General features: G+C 43.4%; 1 long non-coding RNA gene across 1 annotated transcript in view; it reads left to right on the top strand.

Annotated features, from left to right (window-relative positions):
* The window catches only part of LOC115601631, a 43737-nt gene that overhangs the window by 8691 nt on the left and 13819 nt on the right, over positions 1-21227 (top strand). The window contains exon 2 of the long non-coding RNA XR_003989427.1: positions 15164-15291. This is a non-coding gene — a long non-coding RNA (uncharacterized LOC115601631). The remainder of the gene's footprint in view (positions 1-15163; positions 15292-21227) is intronic.

Genomic DNA, 21227 nt, shown 5'->3' with positions numbered 1-21227 from the left:
TTACTGACTTACAAGGGAAGCTTAGGATGGCTTCCCCAGATGCAAATTTCTACAGTGCATCTCCCTGTATTTACTCAGGCAAATCTCACTGTCTGTACTGTAATTAAACCTTCTCCTAGTCCAAAATGGTCAGCAAAGTGCAAGCTGCAGTGTTTTCTCTGATGGCCCGCTCATTAGATACTATGTATGGTGAGCAATTTTTTGTCCTACTGGCTCTTCACTGATACTAGACCACTACTTGACCTGAAGTGAAACACTTCTCTCTGAAGATAAGGGGTATGATTCATTGCCACTGAATGAAGCAAGAAAGGTCTCCATGACAAAAGGAGGCAGTGGATTATATCCCTCAAGACCCTTTCCTAGTTGGTGATCTGTTGAGCAGGGAGGATAGATCTGATGCGTCAACAGCCCAAATGTTTCACCCAGTGATAACTTTCCAATGCAATTGCTGTATTTCAAAGTCCTTCGTCTGCTGCATTGCAGCAGATAGGAATTGTAGAGTTTGATCTTCTGCATTTTCAGCTGTCCTGATTTCCAAGCTTGATAGGCACGGAGCTGCGTTTGTTAACGTATTTATCGCTCTCCAGAAATGTAGGCGAGAATAACTGCGCAACAGAGAAGGAAGAGTCATTTCAGTAGCACAACGCAAGAGTTACGTGAGACACGCAGTGGAGATTAACCAGGAAAGCCAAAAAGAGGCATCACCTCAGATCCATGCTCAGCCTGGAGATAAAGGAAAGAGATTGACTTTCAAAGGAAGCTGCAGTTATCAGCTGCCTCTTTCAGAGAGATTTTCTTTTCCTCAGAGGAGATTTTCCTTGGGGCTGTTCAGTAGCTAGCCAGTACATTTTCCTCTGCTCCTGCAGCAAGGCAAGGCTCTGCAGTGACTCTTCATCCTCTGCTGCCCCATGAGGCAGCTGAGTGTTGGGGACAAACATGCTTTTCCAAATCAGAAACAACCAAACACTTCCAGTGGAAATTTCACCTCATACAGCGAGTTCAGACCTAGCAAAACACACTGCGGTTCATGGTCTCTTAAAGACAAGCTGTTGGACCTGCAGGTCACAAGTATGAAACCACATGAATTTGAGTTTACTCTCTTGAGTGCCTGGCCAGAGAAACTGCTGAGATTGTTGTCACTCACACCTGGAGGGCTGTTTAGTGACACAAGTGACAGTGATTGTGCTTCCAGTGCTGAAGGTTAGAAACTCAATAGGAGATGCACTTGAGTTTCTTTTTTGAAGTCTAACAATTTTCCATTTGTAAAGGCTGATTTTATGAAAGCTTCAGGGTCTGAACAAATGTGCCCTGTTTGATGAAATTTCACTCAGAAAACACATCAACACTTCCAGCAGGTTGAAATGTTTCATTTAGGCTTTTTTTATAACTTCTAGCTTGGATTCCTATTTTCTCTTTGAAACTCCAGTATAATGTAACATTAAAGTTAATATATAGACAAAACGTTCTGACTGACCTAAAATGAACAATTTTCTTTGAGACTTTCTACATTTTATTTTTTTATTTTATTTATTTTATTTTTTTATTTTGTTTTTTCAGAAGCAAATTTGAAATTGCAGAACTTTCTTTGGCATAGAGATCCCAAATTTTGTTCACATCTATTAAATCACTGGATTAGACATGGACACAACAGCTCACGTTTGTTACACTCACACTACATGAAAAAGCTCCCACCCCACAGTGGTATTGATTCACAATTATCTTGTGGAATGGAAAAGATCATGGGAGCTGCAAGCAAGTAGGCAGTCAAGCCTGTGAAATTTCCCACTAGGAATGTTATTTGGAAATCTCCCTTTGAGGTGCTATAATTGACTTCTGTGTCTGCTGTTCCTTGGAGACTTAGATGTTCTAAATACAAGTTTTAATGGCGTGTTCCTGGGGCCCTATCTCTCTCTGTTATTTCTCCTATTCTCTCTCTTCTTCCATTTTCTCTCTCTTTCTTTTGGTTGCTGATTACGGATATCATATTCCAGGTGCTTCAGGAATGTAAGTTTGTTTCTTTACTGAACCACATTTCGGGAGATCTTGTGTCATTTTCCCCCTGACTTGTAATAATATCTCCTTCTACCAATCTGTGAGGTTAGGCATTGTAAGAGAAAAGGTCTCTTCCTTTTTCTCGCAAGAATATTTGTAATTGCCCTTAAAACTTCTCAATGTGCTAAATCTCCAGGCTTTTGGAGAAGCTCTTCAAGTTACTGCTTACTTAGCTCTCCACATTATCGCAAACTTCTCTTCAGACCAATTTCCCTGCTACCACTGGGCTTCAGTTGTGTTCAGTGAAGATTTGTCCGTGAGGGTTAGATGTGGTTATATGGCAGTGTTCCAGATCCAGGATACTGGTTGAATGGAAGGACCTCGAATGTAGACTAGGTGAGGATAGGTACAGAAGAAAAGACTGGCTGGTGGAGGAGAAATGGAATGGAGACCAGGCTTGTTGTACGGGAGACTGCAAAGGAGAAAGAGGCAGAGGATGCAATAGCAAGAGAATCCGTCAATCCAAAGAACAGACAAAGGGTGGACATAGCTGAGGACACAGAGAAAAGATAAGGGTCATTCACAGTAGAAAAACCAGAAAGACCTGCAGCAGAAGAATCAGCAGATGAGGATAGCACTCTGCCAGGAGTTCCAAAGGCTTGCTCTGTTTTCCAAGGGAGCTGAAGCAGTATAAATTTCTCAGTCCATGCACATCTCAGAGCAGGCTACAGGGACAGTATAGGAAAGCATCCATAGCATAGAGCCTCTTCTACAACAGAAACACTCCAGACATTCCCCTTCCTCCTATCTTGCTCTGTACTTGCTAGAATGACTGTCCTTCCCCTTCACCGTTCAATCACAAATCGGGTGACTGACCTTCATGCCAGGAGAAATGTTACTGCCAGAATCCCACCAGATCAGGTCAAAAAGACCTGTGCCATGCTAGGGAAAGTGCTCAGAGCAGTAAGTGAAGCTCAGGTGAATTACAGTGGGATTTTTTGTGTGCGCAGAGGCAATAATGGTTACTGGGGTGACCTTATTGTGAAGGTTTTCCGTAAGCCTAACCACTGAGAGGCATTCCCAAAAGGAGAGTCATCCTCCAGGGAGATACATCTCCTCTATGCCCAAGAGAATAATTTCTGACATTGAGGTAGCACTATTAATAATAAGATCTTAGTCTAGGAAACAGAGTGTAAGTCTGGGAGAGGCTTGTACAATATTTGTCCCTACATTGATTTGTTTAAGACATAGATCACTGGGTAAAAGAGTATATAGTAATAGATGGATGTATAGCAAGGAGTAAAACACAAAGGTAAAGAAAATAAGAATACAAATGTTGACTGGAAGAGCAGTGAAACTATTGATACTATTTGGGGAACACTTGTACACAGTTTAGCTGAAAAAATGGGCAAGATTAGATTCAAGCAGCTAAGGTGCATTGAAATTAGTTCAAGGAACATGAAACCCAGCAAAATACCTTTGTTGTTAACTGATTATTATAGGAACACGTTAGAGTAACAGTCATGATTGGATCATAGGTATTGAAGAGTATATTTTAGGAAAGACAGAAACAAAGATTAAGTTAGCTGGGATTATGCGCATTAAGGATATAATGGGTGAATAAGTAGTAGCAAAGCTGAAAGAGAAGTGACTTGGGTTTAAATCAGTTGGAGACGAACTGGGAAAATGTTACTTCTGGGTGTCTGCTCTAGCCCATGGGATCATAAAGCTCTTCAAGATGTATGAGAGAGAAATATAACTAGGAATTGAGTCAGTTTAGAAGGCTGTATTTTCTGAAATTTAGATTGTAAAGTAAGTGCTATTAGTAAAAGTAGGGTCTGGTTATTCTTGAATGTGATAGCTGAAAGACTTCATCACCAAATAATCACTGAGCCTCATCAAAAGTGCTGCTATTGTAGCCTTGATTTCAGTTAGCAGAGAGAATTTTACAGGAAAGCTTTACATGGGACCTAACAATAGATTGATCATGAGGTGGATAGCAACATGGTAAATAACAGGCAATTTGGTTTTGTCAGGAACAAATTGTATAAAACCAACCTGATTTCCTACTCTGACAGGTAACAAGCCTTGTAGATGACGACGAAGCACCTTGACTTGTTAGGTTTTGACATAGCCTCATGTGAGACTTCCATTAGCAGTCTGGAGCAATGCAGCCTGGCTAAAATTACCATGATATGAACTCAAAACTGTTTGGAAAACTGTACTTGTAAAACAGTTGTCGGTGATTCACTGGGTGACTACAAGGATGCATGAAGTTGGGTACCGTGGTCACTGATGACTTGGGACATGGAATGACACATGTCCTTCGTAAATGATAGAATACGCTTTTGAAAAATAAGTACGTGGTACTGGGGACAGGATTCAAATTTGAAATTATATAGGCGGATTGGGGAAATAATCTTCAAAGAATTGGATCCAAATCAATGACAATGAGTAGAAGGTGCTGAGAAGCAATCGATAACACCTGCATAAAATGGAAGCGGCAGGGTATAGTTCTGCTGAGAAGGATATAGAGGGATACAGATGATCACAAACTACCCGTGAGTCAATAGTAGTAAATCACCTGTTGCAAAGAAAGCAAACATCATGCTGGGATGTAGAAATAGGAGTGTCATATGTAAGATAATGTGAAGGAATCCTTTTTCAGTTTAGACTTGACTGCATCAAATTTTGGATGCTACATATCAGGAAAGATGCGGGTTTCCTGGATTTAGTCTAGAAACACCAGAAATGCTCAGAGATATAGAAACCACAACTAGGGAGGAAAGACTGAATGACCTGGGAGCTGCTTAGCCTGGTAAGAGAGGATTGAAAGGGTTTATGAGGAAGGAGGAAGCTGCCATGAAGACAGTAACCTTTTCTTTACATCCATGGCAGAGAGGACAAGCAATAATGGCCTTAAATTGCAGGAAAAGAGATTCAGATGAGACACTGGGGAACACTTTTTTGAGTGCAGGGAGAGTAATACAAGGAACAGATCGCTTGAGGAGGTTATGGAGTCTCTGCCAGTGGAGGTTTAAATGAGCAGGTTAAATACATGCCTGTCAGGAGTGATGGAGATCTGGACATCTGATCATCCCTTGGGGCAGAGATGGACTATGTGAGCTCTCAAGGTCCCTTCAAGTACCTACAGCTATATAGTTCATGTCAAATTGAGTGGTTGGATAAATAAGAATAAATCATAACTGTTTCCCTGTATTTCCAAGGGGCAAACTTTGTGCAAGCAAAGAGATCAGTAGATCAGCTGGATTTGGGAACCACGTCTTTAAAGGGGGAGGAGTAGGGAATACATTTAAGTGGATAGTACAAAATTCTTTGGAATTTGCACCCCAGGAAAAGGGAACAAACTTGGAGGAGACCAACTTCTTTTAAAAGCTTAACTTGAAAACATCTCATCCACAAGCAGAGAGCCTAGAAGGAACAGAGGAGGGCAGGAGCAGCACATTGTCTCAGTATTAACAAACTTCTGAATGCTGCCATCCCTAAACATGAAGATAAAAGAAGTCATTTGTGGTGACAGTGCAAAGCAGATGTGAGGTGAGCGAAGACAAGATGAGTTGGGAGGCTGCGAAGGAGTTGGGAGAGTTTTCAGGGGCAAACAGAAGTCTTCCTCTCTCCGTCCACCACTCAATATCCTTGCAACCAACTGTCATCTCACAATGCAGATCTACCTTGGTTTCCCCGCAACTCTAAGGGAGCTACAGAAGTGCCCTGTTTCTGTTGTGAACCCATAGCAGCTGCCCAGCTGTGCCCCTTAGGCAACTGCTTGTGATGGCATGTGTGAAAGGAGGATTCGTGCCTTTGGTAGAGGTAACAAAGAATCAGGACTGGAGGGGGATGTCAGAGAAAGGTCTTACTTCTCTGACTGCCATTCCGGAGGGTAGGAGCAGCAGTTCCTGTTGCTCAGAGGGCATATTCCTGCAGCAGTAGCAGCCACCCTGGCCCTGCCCGTGTTGGCAATTGCAGCAAGGCTAACTCAGCAGCGCTTTGCATAAGCCAAGAAAGCCATAGGTCTGTGGCCCTTTTATTACCCCCCAGCAGTCTGCTGCACTTGATAACTGCCTAGTCCACCTGCACATCAAGGCAGCCTTGGAAAAGGGATTAAGCAACAAAGAAAGGTATGTCTTGGGAGGTCAGAAAGAGCAGGGATAAAGTGAGAATTGCCAGAAGTCAAACTGAGTTAGATCCCTGTGAAGGAAATGAAACAACAGAAGGATCCTTAACACTATAAATGAAAAAAAGAAGTGGAGCCTCTGTACGTAGTGAGAGAAATTTGCACAGCTTTAAACTAGAGGGATACTTCACCCCTAAGAACAGAAACACAGAGTGTGGAGGCAAAGCCAGGTGGACTAATGGGAATAAGTGTACTGAAAGTGCAATGATTGCATGCAAGATGGAAGCAATTCAGAGAGCTTACTGTGCTCAAACCGGGGAAGTCGGGAAATCACCCTCTCCAGATGCTAAAAGAAGGGGCCCATGAAATCGCAGGTCTGGTAGATGTGATTTTTAATAAATCTGTCCAATACTGGGGGTTTCTCTGCCTGAATTATAGCAGATGTGGTACCCATATTTAAGAAAGAGAGGAAGAGCAATCTGGGCACCTGTGGGCTTGTTATTTTGGCCTCAAGGGCATAGATGGATTCAGAGCAAATTATGTTGGAAAGAATAATTGAAGACATGGAATAGAAAATGGGATATAGTGCAATATGCCATTATCAAAAAGAGATTGTGCCAGACTAACTCAATATCTGTCTTTGATAAGGTAACTGATGTTCTAGACACGGGAAAAGCAGTAGATCTTCTCTATCTGTACTTCATTAAAATTTGGTTTGTTGCCACCTGGGAAATTAATAGTTAAATGAGAGAAGATGAAGATTAGTACAAGAATTGTGAGCTGAGTAAGGAACTGGTGAAAGGGGGGAAGGAGGCAGCTGTGCTGGAAGGAGGTTGCTAGATAAGTTCTTAAGCCGTAGTCTTGGGATCAATGTTTTCAATGATGACTTTTGGCCTAAAACTAGGTGTGGGTTAACAGGAAGCATCAGCAATGCCTAGAATCATCAGAATATCACACAAGGTTTTGTGGAGACTGTGCTAATGTGGCAGCATGAAATGCAAGGGCACAGATCTGGGCACTGAGTGAGAGTTTCACCTGCAGACTGAAAGCTTATCGGTTTGAAACAAGAAAACAGAAGACAGATTCGCTTGTAGCAGTCATTCACAGTACAATCATGAGCTCGCAACGTGAAATGGCCATGCAAGAGGTAAATGAGATCTTAGGATGTTGTGCCAGGGGAGGGGCACATGCTAGGTACAGGGGAGTACCACGGTGGTTGTACAAAGGAGGTGTAGTCATCACCAGCAACAGTCAGTGTCATTCTTGTCAACCATTTTCAAGAGAGAAGAATTAAAACTGGAGCAAATGCCAACATGGAAAACATGTATGATCAGGGGAATGACAAGCCTGTCATGTCAGAGGAAATGAGCCTGCACTGTTCTGTTTAGTGAAAGGGAGACTGGGGGGGGGAACATAATTATTCTCTGTAAACACATAATTGGGTCAAACATGAGGGAGGGAGAAAAGCTACTTTAATTGAAGCTCACTGTTCTCACAAATGTGTTCAGCTAAACTTGCACTGGAAATTAGATGGATTCTGTCCATCAGAGAAGACTATTCAGCAGAGGACAGCTTTTCAAGGGTTACAGTAGGGGCAGACAGTGTAAGGTGCTATGAGAACATAGGGTTGGGGGATGAGACCATATGACATGGTGAAACCAAGAGGCAGAGCTCCGTGCCTCAGGAATTCACTTTCTGCTGTCATATCCTGTATAGGCTGGTGAGCAATTTCAGGGCAGTTGTAATTAATGCCTGGATCCCAAGGAGCTGTACCAATGCCAGTAATTTCTTGCAGCATATATAAAGGCTTTGTATCCGTGTCCTCTCAGGCTGTGGTTCTCTCTCCTTGCCTGTGTGTACAGCATGGATTTGTAGGGACAGTGGGTGAATGGTGGTCTGAAACAGTGTTAGGGTGGGCGCAACAAGCAGACACCACAGAAAAACTCAGAGACCCACCTTATAATACCAAGAGGAAGAGGATCTTCCCTTATTCCTGGGAAAGACTCCTCTCCCTTGCTCCTGGGATCTGTGGTCATTAACAAGCAGCCATCTTTTCTCCTCATTCCTCATCCCAGCCTCTTCCCAACCTCTTCCTCATCCCAGCCATGAAGGGAATTGCTTTCTAATGGGAGTGGAGGGCAAGGTGAAGTTGCAGCCCTCCTAGCTGGTCCAGTAAATTCTCCTAAAATCTGTGCTGGTTCCTTGAGATGCTGTGTTTAACACATTGCACACCCATGATGATACAACAGGCTGCATAGGGACCGGGCTGGCGTGAGCAAGCCGGATTTCTAAAAGGGGCCAAGAACAGAGATTCATACTTCCTTCTCTCCTGAAAGGCTCTGCATGTGTGTGAACCAATTATGGTGATAACAGAGCTGTTGATGGAAAGAGATCCACCACCCCTTGTGGGGATAACGGGGAAAATATCCACCCCGTTGCCTTGCACACCCAGGGGAAAATCCCACCTTGGAAAACCTGCCACTACCAATAGTGACTGATGGGTCTCCTGTACTCGTTGGTGGCTCTTTGCTGCAACTAGTGTAAACACCACAGGTGCCATCAACATCACAGTCGCTCCTTCTATCCTTCCTCCCCCAGGGATTTGCTCCTGTCATCCCCTTGTTCTAAGCTGGTGAAGAGAGTATCACAGCCGCTCTTAGTCGAAAGAGAAGGGGGTGGAGGCCCATATGGGCCCTTGGTTTGATTTCATATTTATGAAACAGCTTAAATGTCAGCTTGAGTGAAGAACGACACCTTCCCAAGCTTCTCATATTAATGCCCGTAGCTGCCACTGGTTTCTTTAGGAAGGCAGCTTGTGGTTTTAGCTCTCGCTCTCCCCCAAAGGCTGCAGAGGAAGATGAATTGGACTGATAGATGAGACTGCAACTGCCGATAAACTGCTTTGCTGACAGGAGAGGGAGATGGGGAGGGGGTGACCTCTACTGAGGAAGGAGGGAGGGAATAAGAGCAGAAGAGAGAAAGTGAGGAAAGAGAAATAGGGGAAGGTGGCCTATATTGCAAAGAAGTGGGAGAGTGGTCTAAACCGAAGGCAGAGAGAGATGGGGAGGGAGAATGGTTGGCTGTGAGGAGAAAAATAAGAGATAAACTGGCACATGATAAGGCGAGGGAGATGTGATGGGAAAAATACAAGTTACATCAAAAAAGACTGCAGAAGCATCAATTATACATGACAATGTATATATGCAAAAAGGAATAAATAAAAATACACCCACCATCAGCAGAGGAACCTCCTCTTGGGTCTGCTCTAAGTACTGTGCTGGGTTGCTGGGGGCTGTAGACCATTGGAGAGCCTTCTTCTGCAGGAGCATTTGCATGACACACTGCTGAATCCTGAAGAGATGCCCAAGGCAGAGCTGAGCCAGGCAGTTCTGTATCAAACAGCTTAAATGTCAGCTTGAGTGACGACAAGCCACCTGGGTACCACGCTGCAAGCACGGTTAGCTAGCCAGGGCCAGCCTCCCAAAAATGCCTCTCCGATACACATACCTGAGATTGCTTGTATATAATTTGCGCTTTCATGATACAGGTGTGATGGAGATGGTTTGTCCTCTTCTCCATCTGCCTGAAGCAGCTGGAACAGAAGATATCTCCACTAGGACCAGGTTAGGAGGTTTCTGACTGAAGCAGGCTGGATGAGCAGGTTATATGGACCATGTTGGAGGCTGAGCCTTTCCAGAAAGTCAAATGGAGAGTTAGAAAAGAGTCTTGAGGTCCTTGGAAAAAGACTACCTGTTATTCTTTCTGGGAGTATATACAGGTTTCTTTTAATGATGAACCCAGAACCTGTTGGGTTGAGTCTCAACACTGGGAATACTGGAGCAAAGTAAGCGTGGGAAAGCAGAGAAGGGCAAACACCCTGTCTCTGACACAGATGTGAGGGGCTAGGAAGTTGAAAGAGATTATTTTTGGCCCTTCTGGACTAGTTCTTGAGGGACATCATTTGCCCTAGGCAAGAATAAAGAAAGGTGAGGGCTCCCTGTGAGTATGCTGGGGTAAGGATAGATTTTACTGCATTTGTATTCCAGGGGAGAGAGAAACCTGCCTTTTTCACCTGGAGTCACTGATGGCAGCCTCTAAAGTTGCCTGTGGAGTCTGGAGCTCTCGCCACTAACATCTGCACCCTTTTCTCTTGTTGAAGGCTTTCGCTGAGTTTGTTGGTTGTTTTTAACTTTAACCGAGAGATGTCTCTGAAGTCTTATTCTGTCTGGGTTCATGACGCTCAGTACCTCTATCAGCTGTTACGGTGTTTTGAACATTATTCCTGGCAATAGCATATCACTCACTTTTCAGCATCTCAGTCAGTTCTTGTCACTTTTTTCTCCCTGATTGAGATAGTAAAAAAGTCTGCTTCCATTTCATCTTTATCCCCCATGGTCAGCTCTGTTTACAGACTCACTTCTTGCTTTTTTTCCCTTGGAAAAGCTTATTTTTCTTGTGGTCTAAAGCTCTTGTGCTGCTGGGGATGCGAGTCCCTCTGTGCTGAGTCTTTTGTGACATTCCTCGGCTCCGTTTCATTTCGCTGTTTAATCATTCTCCTTCTTGCCATGGGTCGTGCTAGATTGGTTGTTGACATCACATTTATATACCATCTGCTGACTAATAACATGCAAGCGCTTGGTTTCCACTAACAAACCAGTCTAGTTTAAGACTATTTAGAGACACTGAACCTTGCTTCTCAGACATGGGCATTCAAGCTGGAGCTGAATGTTTCTCTTGCCAGCTCCATTCTTGCCACCCAGGCTCTACAGCACCCACTTTTTAACAGCATAAAGGACTTCTTTTCCCCATATCTTAGATTATTTGTTCTGCTGCTAACTCAATTAGATCTGTTTATTCCCTCCCTGCTTGAAAGGCCTTATCAAAGTCCAGGAGAAGATCTCATACCTCTGTGGGGCTCAGTCCAGCTCAGGAAAGCCTGCCTTGGAAGGGGATTGCCCTTCTCTCTATTGAGTAATCCTGAGTAGACTTTCAGTGAAGTAGTCTACTTCTGTACCAAGGAATTAGATATGTCACAGGAAAGTTCTATGATATTGAGGCTGCTTGGCCTCCACTGCCCTGCTTCCCTTCAACAAAGCTTTCTTTCCCTCCAGACCAAGGCAGCTGTGTGCAAGCTGCCTACAGAAAAGGATAACTGGCCCATGCTAAATCACAGCCTGTGCCCAAGAGTCCTCCTGGGATGCTTCTGGCTGGCCTCAGCCAAAACCATGCCAGGGGCTGCACCAGCAATTTGGCAGTGTGGACAGCTGAGTTCCAGTTACTGGCAGCACTCCTTTCTTGCCAGAAAAAAAGAGAATCCATTTGCTTTGCAGCAACCCGGAACCCCAGGGCTTAATACCAGTTTACACCTCAGTCCTGGCACCAAAACTTTATACCTGCTCAGCATTAGGTTTCAAATCCATCCCAGACAAGAATGGGTAAGCGGTTTACGGGAGCCATGTCTTGCTTACTTGTCTGTCCTGCTGTACCAGTGACCTCAGCAGCTTTCTTGGGAAAGCAGTCAGTTGAGATGATGCAATTAAACAGAGGGGTTGGAAAAGGAGCCTCAAACTGAAGCAGAAAATCACGTCTAATTTTATTTCCTCAGAAAAGCCTGTCATGCAACTGAAGGGAAGACAGATCCTCCAGTTGGAGATAGCACCATGTTGGCTACTAGCAGGTTGCAGGATGCTGGAAGCACTCACTATGCAAAGGGCAATGTAATCCCATGACACTGGGTAACCGGCAGCAAGGCTGCATGTGGTCCAGGTCCAAATGTAGCTCTGAGGCACCAGCCTTCTCCCATGGATGGTGGCCAGGGGGTGGCAGGAGGCTTTGGCTCAAGTTCTCCTACCTCTCTTAGCCTCCTCCTCCTCCATATCCCTGCTGCAGATCTGCAATTACTCACTGTTCCCGCACAGCATGTGCCCGGCTCCCCATGGGACCAGGGAACGAGAGGAGCTGAGTGCTGGAAGGAAGAGAAGAGCCAGGGCTGCAGCCAGGGAGCAAGCAAGGAGCTAATTCCAGGGATGAGTGCTCCTGGGCCCCCTGCTCTCCCAGCAAATCCTCGCTAGTAGCATCCTTTACGAGCAGCCAGGGAAGCAGGCAGGCTCCTGCTGTCTCCAGGTGGAGCTTTTACTCCAGCTCCTGCAAGGCGCTGGCTGAGCTCGGGGAAGGACACAGCAAAGCACAATGTGAAATTAGCTCTGCGCTTAAGCACACATGAGCCCTAAACAAACCCCAGCCTAATGCTCAATCCCCATTGCTCAAATCCTAATTAAACATCTACCAGTAATTCTTCTGTTAACCCTCCCCAGTCAGGGCTGAGTCAGGATCTTCTGAACTGGGCCTTTGGGCTCTTTACACTTCTGCTCTGGATCCCCTACCTACAGTATTTAATTAAAGTGACCCAGTTTATGGCTGGGAAGGCAACAAAGAGTAACCCTCTGCTGCTGCCCACATTGGGCCTTCTAATAATATTCGACAGCACTGGCGATATTGCTCTGCACTTTAGGGAGGTAAGGAGAGCCTTTGGAAGAGGACCTTTTCCCTTCACCTTTTGCATATTCCTCTTGCTTTAAAAAAGGAATATAGGGCTTTATAGAGGAATATAGGGCTTCTTAGACTAAGGGAAAGCTGGTGCTGGCATGGGAACTCATGAGGAAGAGTAAGCCAGTGCCTGCTGTCTGAAATTGACTTACAGGTGGGAAGGCCCCCAGGGTATCAGCTGCCTCCTGTTTCCCCTGGGTAAGCGAAGGAACACAGGTGCCCTCTGATGAGAAACAGGTCAGGTATTTTTGCCGTGATAGCCTTCTGTCAGAAATGAGCTTTCATGTGATGCCTTGAAATTAGGATGTCATCACTGATGTTTTTATTTTGTTGTTTGGGGAAGGGAAATAGATAAAAGTTCAAATGAAAGAGAACAAGATGGAAGAAAGAGGTTAGACAATGTTGAAGCAGTACACGATTGATTTCCTTTTCTAAAATGACCCAGTCATTGAGAAATAAACCTTTCTGAAGAAAAATAAAGGCCCAAAATGAAATATAGTTATAATTTCATTGTACCTAGTGCTCCTCTTGACCCAGAATGCTATATCTGCATTTGTCTGCTCTACTTCAAATTAACCGGGTTATGTATTTACCCAACTCCAGGCAAGTTCTTTCTGTTGGACCTTCCTTTGTGGTGTTCATTCCTCCTCCTTTTTCTACAGCACTTTTCTCTGGAACTGTTTGTTTTAGAAACCCATTCCCCTGCTGTAGAGAACAGACTATGTTTAAAAATGTGTTTGTTAGGACATTTGCACCAGCTATAGGTGACATATAAATTAACCAGGACGTTATACTAAAGCCTGGCCTGGATTAGCCCTTTGCAAGCACAGAAAAGAGAAGAATGCAGTCATGTTGGGAAAGTAGCAAAGAAGTAGCCTGTTCTTTTCTGACCTATAGAAAGGCTCCAGTAATGCTAAGTCTCTACTGGGGAGATTCAGCAGTCTTTTGGGATCTCTCTCAGCCCTGGCTATAGGTCCAGCTAGGATCCAGCTTTGCAAGTCGCTCTGCATGTTTGCTATGTTGTGAGTATCTCCTCTTGCAGCCTCTGCACTGCATCCTTGCACACAGGGATGGGGCTGCAGGGGTGTGTAATTTCATGTGACTTGCTCTAGTATTAATATCTTCATGTGCAGCAGTCATTGCAGTGAGAATAAACTGTTATTTTTTATTTTAAATGGTTAATATTCATCAAATGTTTATGAAAATACTTAACCCATAATGATGACAAACACAGTGCCTAATAAAGATGGAAGTGAAGATCCTCTTTGTGAATATGTAATCAGAAGAGTAAAGAAAATTACATTAAGAAGACTTCATTATGCCATTAAATGTGTGAAATGACTTTTTCTTCTCCATTTTAATTTTAGCATATTTCTTTTTTTTCTTTTTAAATATCTCTGACAGTTTCATGAGATGAGTACATACAGAGGCATTGGCTGCTGTAACAAGAAGAACTGACTGGCAGCATCCATCATTCTCATCCAAATTTTCCTTTCTTTTGTCATTAAGAAAAATCAACACTACTTCCACCGATTATTGGTTTTTTTTTCCCTTTATTTTCTTTAGGGAGAGAGAGATCCTTATCACTGCTCCGAATGCAACACGTTGTTTCAAAACCCTCTGTAGAGTTGGAGGCTCAAAGTAATTCCCCCCAACGTAGGGGCTTACTGGTGTGCAAGTACACGCGTGCCTGATTTTGTCTGACACCCTGAGGCTTGTAACTGGCATCTCTGGAACTAATAGGGTGAATCTCTGCTCTTTGAAATAAGAAAAGTAAGGACCTTTAATAAACTCCTTTAGGGCTGTGTACTGATACATGCAGCCAAAACCAGGTCAGACTGGAGGTGGTAAGTGTTTCACCACCCACAAAGCTGCCCAAAACTTCACAGTACTAGGCCAGTCCGAAATGATGTGCAAGCTCCCGCCTTGCTGATGCCCATTCTGCTGAATTGCCCTATGATGGTAAATCTGTACAGTTTGAAGAAAGGAAAATGGTTACCTAGATAAGGGCTGTGACAAACCTCTTGGGGAGAGAAAGAAGCCACTGAGCACAACCCTGGTGACAAAAAAGGGTTCATGAGGCAGCACAAAGTTATGTGCATTCGAAAGGTCTGGAAGCCTCCCCAGCTGGCAATGCCTATGTTGTCCAACAGTGCCTTGTGTCCCTGCCCATGGCAGGGTGTTGGAACTAGATGATCTTTAAGGTCCCTTCCTTCCCAAACCATTCTATGATTCTATGCTCAGGCTCGCTGATCCTCTGGGGAGAGAAGATGCTGTGCTTCCCAAGGGAGGCTCAGGAAGCAATCATTTATGGCTTTCTTTTAAGAAACAAGGAAAAGAAAAAAGGAAGTATTTTAGTTGCATGTTAATTGCAGTGTTAATTTAAACAATTAACATTCAGTTTTGGCAAGAAACTCTAGCAATTCTGTATTTAACGTGCTCCTTTATTGCAACAGTGCTTCAAAACAAAACATGTTCTCTTCTATTTAGGCTCTTCTGTTGTACTCATCTCCATGGCAGCCAAATATCCTACACCTCTGCTGCATCACACAAGGCACGTCCCATATTTAGAGGTCTATGGAGTACGCATGTCTGCTCTTACCAGGACTTTTTCTGAGGTGAGTCAAGTGCAGAAACTCTTTGGATAGACAGCTTATGAAGAAGGCTTCAAGAGTTATGATGGGGAGGAGGGTCCACAAACCAAACCTGTAATGAAGAGACTTCCCAATCAAAACGTGATCAAAGAGGCTGCTGCCTTCTCTCAGCCTACTCCTTTCCATCTGAAACAGCTGACAAATGATTATGTTGTGTTTGCAATTACAGTTCTCTGAAAGTGATAAATTATTGCGATTATTCCTAAATACAGAACTTCTACGTGTATAATTAATACATAGAAGAGAATATCTGATAAGTGGTAGGCCACATTCCAGTTCCATTTACACCATAATAGATGTGGAGTAGTTCCAGCTGTCCCTGTTCATGGAAAGCTGCTGTTAAATTGGGCTTGCACACTTGGAATACCTTCAGAAGCCTTCCCTGATAGAGCAGCAGAGAATACAGTACAGCTCATATGTTTTAGTCCCCCCATTTAAAAATCTCAGGTCTAAGGTCTCTCTTTCCCAGTGATCTGCTGACAACCTTTTGCAGCAATAAGAGGGGACTTGTCTCTCATGTATTGCAGCAATAGCAAGTCCTAACCTAATAGCTTCAGGCTCTGAGTGCAGTCTAGCCCTGAAGCTACCCTATTGCAGGTGAAAAACAAGGGTATGGAGCATGTCCCGAATCACCTATTAATTGTGCCAAAGGCGAAGATGCATCGCCTCTGTCACAAGAACCTGCCTTCACTCCTGTTGTCTGTCGGTGCTGAGGGAAAGTCAGTCCTACATTTCTTGCAGCTGAGTGCTTCTTTGGAGCACTGTGCTCAGAGCTCAAAGCCTGTGATGTAAAGCTGGCACTAACAACAAAAAATACTCTAAACACAGAGCCAGCATAAGAATAGGAAAAGGAAATTGTACAGTAATATAGTCTCCTGACACGGCTACCCATTAATGCCAGCTTTAAAGGTTAATGCAATTTAACTCGCTCTCGGCTATTACTCTGAAATAACATACCAAAGCCTCCTTTATAAGCAGATAACTGATAAGGATGCTTTATGATAAACACCCACAATAAAACTACAGAACTTTACAGTGTTATGCTTGCAAGAGTGGCAGATTCGCCTTTATTTGTGCATGTGTGTGTGTGGAGGAAAGCAGAGAGAGGAGAGGAGGGAGCTGGAAGAAGAATTCTTGGCTCTTAGACTATCAGATAGCTTGATAAATCTGTCTCGTGTGTGTTGCTTCTTGCCAATACAATGGAAATGAATTGACATATCGCATGTCTGCTGCAAGTTGAGTTTCCTTCTGCACAAGCAGAAACAATGGTGCAGGTCTACAAACGACCTAGGAGAAAATGTTAGGGGTTTTATTTATTTATTTGTCTTTCGACAAGGCAAACCCCATCAACTTTACTGTAGCAGAGCAAAACGTAGAGCTGTTTCCCCATCCCCCTCCATCTTCTGCTTTAAAGTTCAGTGTTGAAGCCTTTCTTCAAAATAATAACCAAAAAAAGGCAAAGAAAAGTGTGAGGCAACTTAGAGCAAGGCTTGCTTTGTCTCCTTGTGGAATACGTAGAAGATACATAAGCATCCACTGCCTGGGGATTATTGTAACTTCTCATTAATATTCTTAAAGCACTTTGAGATCTTCCATTATATTCTTTCACAGGTTAAAGGACGATATTTGCATGTCTATGGGACAGTGAAATATTTTTATTAAGAAATATTAGCCTTAAAAGTTTAGGGCTCAAGAAAGACACGGTGGGTTTTGTATGTCAAACACGTGTGTGTGTTTGACGCACACAGAACACGCACAAGCATGTAAGGAGTGCTAATTCTTCAATTCCTAAGCAAAAACCACTGCACTTGACAATCTAGCAGCAATGCTGCCAAAAGCCTGTTCAGGACTCAACGGACAGATCCATGCACCCTGCTTCCTTTGCATTCAGTTTCCCCTTGTCCCCAGCATGACATTGACAGCCCTGGTTTTGCCACAACACTGACATTAGCAAGCAGTGCCTGAGACTCGCCAGGAAGCTGAGAGCTCATGCAAAGCCAGCTCACTGTGATTTTGTACAGATGTGCCTTGCCTCAGCTTTCTGACTTCCCATTATTCCTTTGAATTACCTTCTCTACAAAGCTGATTATGTCTTTATGTTTGCAGGGCAGCTGGGTGGTTTTTTTCGTCCTCCCTCCAGAATTCTCTGTTGTTCCTCAGGATGCTTTCATTTCTCTGTTCAGCATCTCTCTTTTCTGCGTCACGTTTTCTTTGCCTTTTTGCTGGAATATGACATTGCCTTGAAAAGGATTAATGCAATTCTGGGATGTATCAGGCAAGGGTATTTTCAGAAAGGGAAGTACTTTAGTAGTACACTGCTATGAAGGACTGAGGAGGCCTCACTTAAAATACTGTAGTCAATTTGGGTCACTTCTGGTCAAAAAAGAAGAAGCGATGTACAGAAAAAAGTTTAGAGAATGATTAGGGGAAGTGGCAGACCTTTAAAAAGTGTGTGTGGGAGGCTCAGTTAGGCTATCAAAATAAAGACGAGATGGAGTACAGTTTTGCTTCATAAATACACTCTTTGTAAATACCAGGATGGAGAATTGTTTCCGCTGAAGAAAAGTGGTGCTAAAAGATCAGATGAGTATAAATTAGCTTGGAAATCAGGAGGAGGTTTCTAAACTTCAAAGAAATGAAGTTTTGGTCTTCCATATAGGATAACAAGGGCAAAGAACTTAAATAATTAAAAAGTAGAGCTTGCCGAGTTCATAGAAGGAATTACATTGCATTTATATTTTAATTAATAACTTCATGCTTCAGAGCTCCCACTGACCACTATTGAGGTAAAGAAGGAAGCCTCTTTATTTTCTAATTCTTCATTCTCTTGGATGTGTAAGTAAGGGTGGGAGGAATGAGGAGTGGGGAGAGGGCAAATTGATCTTCCTTTGAAGCATTAAATTGCCCAAACAAGAAATTGGCCAAGGCCAAAGACAGGATAGTAGTTGGGTTATGCTGGTGCTCCTAGTGGTGTTGCTTGACTGATGTGTCTTGAATTAAAAGCGTTGATTGAGTGTGGGATCAGGAAAGAGTTTTTTCCTGGACTGAAGAGCAAGGAGTGTTTAGGGAGATTGCTCATGTGGTTTTCCTCTATAGCTATGTGGAGCGCAATCTACTCTCAAGAAATATCTGAGAGTGCTCATCTATATACAATTGCATGAGTCTAAGATATTCCCAAGGCCCTTCATCTATCCCATTGTCTTGGTTGGACACGTTATATTCACTGCAGCATTTTCTCTTTTGCATCAAGTGCTGTAAGGTTGCAGTGTTTTCTGACTTAGAATTGGAATGGGAATTGAAGCAGAGGTTACGGATGTTTCTCACCTTGATGTCTATTCCATCGTTGCCTGTAGTATTTGGAGGCTGGAACTGATAACCTAGATGGCTGCCTTCTGTTCTATGTCTGTTCAGCGAATATTTTCTCTCCTCTTTATATTTGCCACTATCTTTGAATTATTTGGGTTATTTCACTCTGCTTTTATTCTTTCTTTGGTTTTTTTCCTGCTTTGAGACCTCTTCTGATTCCTTCACCCGTTCTCTGCAGGTTAATCTTGTCTTGTCCTACTGTTCCTACTTCCCTCTTTCTGCCTATCAGCACCTTTGTCTAAAGCTGGCTCAGCTGCAGCAAAAACATAGCTCCTGGAACTTGGTAGAAAGAAAAAAGTCATAACTTTCATTTCCCTTTTTCCCCATCCCTATGGAATAAGCCTTTTAATGTGTGCTCACTTAGTGGAGGCATGCTGCACCACTGCCACGTCATTCCTTTGACCTTTGCATCTGTCTTGGCGGTTCTGAAATGGGGAAACCAGAAGTAATCTGTGTGTGTGTGTCCTGGCTAATGACAAGCATCAGATAGAGAAGACTCTAGATCTCCTGCTTGATGTCCTTATGCCAAGAAGTTCTGCTGAGCAACAGCAGGCTGGTATCATATTTATTCATCTCGCATGCCTGCCAACATGGCGGAGCTGTGGGCTTAGATATACTAGGCTTCTGCAGATGCCTGTGAACTCTGCTTTTCCATGCTAGCCTTTTAGTCCATGGAATAAATCCTTCTGTAGCACCTTTTCTGGAAGTAGAAGTATCCGAAGCACCTGCTAGCTATCTTGGCATCCCATTGCAAAGACCTTATCTGTAGAACCAGTTCTGAATTATTCCACAACAATCCTTCTATTATATTCATGGGAAATTCTGAGTTTGTATACACCAGATGTTTTTCTTGTAATAAATAGGGTTCAACAAAAGTTCTGTTTAGAAAGTACTCTCAGGAAAGAGCTCTAATGCAGAATATCTATTAATCGAGCGCTTAAATACGACAGAGAGACAACTTCAGGTCCCCATTTCTTCCTGATTCAAGCCAAGGACTCAAACCCTATGTCAATCGCATCTCACATAACTTCCCCAGTGACAGTGTTATCTGTGAGTAGCTAAACGTTTATTCAGAATGACAAAACACATCATATAACAAGAAACTAAGGTTGTCATCTAACCACAGACATGTACTTTAACCACAGGTCTGTGTATGTTACATCAGAAACAGTACTGAGGAAAGAATGAGTGGAACACATACTATTTCAACAAAATGGCAAAGGAAAAAAGACAAAAACAGCACTTTAGCTCGGACAAAGTCAAGGCCTAGCACTGTAACAGCCAAGAAAAGGCCATGAAAATGCAGAGTAGCTTTCTGCTGGGAATCTAGGCTGCAAGAGATGGTGAAGGTAGATGAGTAAGAGATGCTGAAACAAAGTAGAGCCTTTGTTCCTTGATGGATAATACTTCCTTTCACCATAGAAATCTGAAGAAAAAAGGCAGGGGAAATGTACAATTCAGCAGTACCTGAAGTAAGTTGGATCCTATGCCACTCCATCCCTTCTTTCTTTTCAGATGATAGTTTCAGTCTTGTGAGAGCGTGGCTGCTTCAGGAAAGCTGTTTCCAGAGGTTTTCTCTGACTTAAATACAGCAACCAGAGAAGAAATGCCCTGAGAGATCCTACAGTGCAGCAGAAGCCTTGGGGCTACTCAGCTGAAACAGTTTGATTCAGCAGCCGAAAAACTGGAGGCAAATCTCACACCATCCTGCAGGGTAATGGTTCATAAGGGGATTTTTGAGCTGGCCCAACTTCACATCTGCAAATAATCAATGAGTGAGTCAATGCTCCTGCACGGTCTGTGCCAACTCTGGCTATGGAGAGCTGAGTGAGAAACGTCCTCTGGCTCTTTGTATTGCTGAGAGGCAGCGTATTCTCAGAGGGACTCCGAACCTAACAAGACAGCCCAAAGCAATGTCTAGGGAAAAGATGAGTGCAGAGAGTGCACTAAGCTCTGTAGTCAGCTAGAGAAGAGACAAAATCTCATCATTTCTGTCCCTTCTCCAAAACGTTTGTGCCTTCGAATGTCAATGTGGCTGCTGAGCCTTCAGCTTGCACATCCCTCGAGCCACAGCAACCACCCCCCCAGAGACTTTTTCAAGAGTTGAGTCATTTCTTAGGGCTGTTCTGAAGCAAATTGATTTAACTCCTTTGTGCCTGATACTTAAACTGCTTTAATTGATGAAACATCAGAAAAAAACATCAGGTCAACAGAAAATTCTGACATTTCTGGCTGCTCAATACCAAACGAGCAAAAACAATGACAAGAAAAAAAATGCCAGGCATATAACTTATTCCACCATATTTCTGTCCCTTTGTCAGGTCTTTTTTCCTGTGTAGTGTCATGAATGAGAACAGAAAACACTCCGGAGGAGCTAGGGCACAGAGAATCACAGGAAGGTAGGCATAACTGGCAGATAAGGGTCAGGACAGACAGCCTTTTAGAGCTCCTCTTTTAATCTTTTTGAAAGCCCCTGGCTTGCTTTGAATTTACTCTTTGTGACAATTTCATATTTGTTCTGCGATGCTTTCTCT

Source organism: Strigops habroptila, chromosome 2, assembly GCF_004027225.2.
Source record: "Strigops habroptila isolate Jane chromosome 2, bStrHab1.2.pri, whole genome shotgun sequence".
Lineage (NCBI taxonomy): Eukaryota > Metazoa > Chordata > Aves > Psittaciformes > Psittacidae > Strigops > Strigops habroptila.
The sequence above is the reverse complement of the archived record's forward strand: the minus strand, read 5'-3'. Positions and strand labels throughout refer to the sequence as shown.